The sequence below is a fragment of the Coenobita brevimanus genome, chromosome 24 (genome assembly GCF_032717465.1).
Source record: "Coenobita brevimanus isolate Jiangsu-jjx chromosome 24, ASM3271746v2, whole genome shotgun sequence".
Lineage (NCBI taxonomy): Eukaryota > Metazoa > Arthropoda > Malacostraca > Decapoda > Coenobitidae > Coenobita > Coenobita brevimanus.
Genome location: NC_136977.1, coordinates 56,984,811 through 56,987,527, shown reverse-complemented (window position 1 = coordinate 56,987,527; position 2,717 = coordinate 56,984,811).

The following is a 2,717-nucleotide window of genomic DNA, read 5'->3' as shown; positions in this document are numbered from 1 at the left end:
ACATAAAACAAAAGGTCTCAAAGTAGGCAGACATAAAGAAAGGTCTCAAAGTAGGCAGACATAAGGAAAGGTCTCAAAGTTAGCAGACATAAAGAAAGGTCTCAAAGTAAGCAGACATAAAGCAAGGTCTCAAAGTAGGCAGACATAAAGAAAGGTCTCAAAGTAGGCAGACAATGAAAGGTCTCAAAGTAGGCAGGGTCATATCTTTACACCTTCATTTCCACCCCTCAAAGGAACATCTTCAAAGTCGATGAGGCATAAATATAAAGCTTCATTTCCATCCTCATCTCCCTCATTATAAAGGTTCATTACCACCGTCATCTCCCTCATTATAAAGCTTCATTTCCATCGTCATCTCCCTCATTTTAAAGCTTCATTTCCACCGTCGTCTCCCTCATTATAAAGCTTCATTTCCATCGTCATCTCTCTCATTTTAAAGCTTCATTTCCTCCGTCATCTCCCTCACTTTAAAGCTTCATTTCCTCCGTCATCTCCCACATTTTAAAGCTTCATTTCCACCGTCATCTCCCTCATTATAAAGCTTCATTTCCTCCGTCATCTCCCTAATTTTAAAGCTTCATTTCCACCGTCATCTCCCTCAAAGATAACATCCTAAAGGAACATCCACCCTCAAAAGTAACATCCAAATATAACATCCACCTCAAAAGTAACACCCAAAAGTAACATCCACCTCAAAAAGTAACATCCAAAAGTAACATCCACCTCAAAAGTAACACCCAAAAGTAACATCCACCCTCAAAAGTAACACCCAAAAGTAACATCCACCCTCAAAAGTAACATCTACCTTCAAAAGTAACATCAAAATGTAACATACCTCAAAAGTAACATCAAAAAGTAACATGCAAAAGTAACATCCATCCTCAAAAGTAATACCCAAAAGTAACACCCACCCACAAAAGTACCATCCAAAAGTAACATCCACCTCAAAAGTAACATCAAAAAGTAACATCCACCCTCAAAAGTAACACCCAAAATTAACATCCACCCTCAAAAGTAACATCCACCTCAAAAGTAACATCCACTCTCAAAAGTAACACCCAAAAGTAACATCCACCCTCAACAGTAACATCCAAAAGTAACATCCACCTCAAAAGTAACACCCAAAAGTAACACCCACCCACAAAAGTAACATCCACCTCAAAAAGTAAGATCTTCAAAGTGGGTACGGCCATAAATCCAGCCACATTTCTCCCCCTCGTCCTCGTCCTCCCTCTCACTCACCCTGACGCCCCGCCATCGCCCCCGCCGCCCTGATTGCGATATAATGCGCCTGATTGCACTAATACGCTGCAATCTTTCTCCATAATTGAAACAGCAATAAGGAAAGATGGCCGATATGTCTTCCACAGGGGCGCCTCGCAGTCATCACACCAGCATCTACCTTAGCTGCCTTACTATCACCACTATCACCACCACCACAACCACTATCACCTGCCACCACAACCACTATCACCTGCCACCACAACCACTATCACCTGCCACCACAGCCACTACTACCACCAACACTATCACCACCACTATCACCACCACCACAACCACTACTACCACCAACACTATCACCACCACTATCACCACCACCACAACCACTATCATCACCGCCAAGTTACGCTATAACTTACGTAAGATAATTTTTCTCCTGAACCTAAGGCATTTATCTATCTATTTATTTCTCTATTTATCTATCTATCTATCTATCCATCTATCTATTTCTCCATTACTGAAAAGACAACTGAGATACATGAAAATTCTGCACACTCTCCTGGCTAAGACTGACAATAAGCTTACGATAATTTCCCCTCGTAACTAGATCGTTCAGAGAGAGAGAGAGAGAGAGACTAACCACCACTCAAACCACTAACTCCCTCAGAATTAGCCTCTTGGCCCTATCATTTCCCGCATATAAGCTAAGCCATAACCGTGCGCAAAAATACAACACCCGAGACGCATTCCAGACACAACCTGAGCATGGAGGGACACGAAAGAGAAGATAAAAACGACCCTCGCCACAAGCACCTTCATGGCCTGCTTCGTCTGCTTCTTCATCGCTAATTCCAACGCGTCCCAGTGCCCAGGGGTGGGAGGAGAAACAGGCGATGGAAAGAAAGGGAAAAAAAGGAAAACACGAAGAGGAATAAGAAGACAAAATGAAAAAGGAAAAGGAAAAAGGGAAAAGACAAAAAAGAATAACGAAAAAAGAATGTGGTAAATAAAAAAGAAAATGGAAAAAATTTACGAGAAAAAAAAAGAAAAAGAAAAAAAACCGAGCGAGGAGAGGATGGAGGACGGTACTGGAGAGACACGCAATGCCTCCCCCCCACTTTCAACCCCTTCAGTTCAATGACGTGCGTATTCTTGGCATCATGAGACGATTTTTCTCAACGTAAGGAAGTCGTCTTGTAAGGAAGGAGACAAGAAGGTTCATATCTAACCCCCCCAGTCCTTAAAAACTCCTCCAAATTGTACCAAATTCTCAAAGACAGGGCTTAATTTGTCCCATCCAGTTCTAAAGTCTTCCCAAAACTGTACCAAATCGTCTGGAAATGGAGCTTTATCGAACAACTCCAGCCCTAAAAGTCTCCCAAAAATTGCATAAAATCGTCTGCTGATAGAGTTTTATTTAATCCCTCCAGGCCTAAAAGCTTTCCTAAAATTGAATAAAATCGTCCGGAGATGGGGCTTTGTTTAACCCCTCCAAT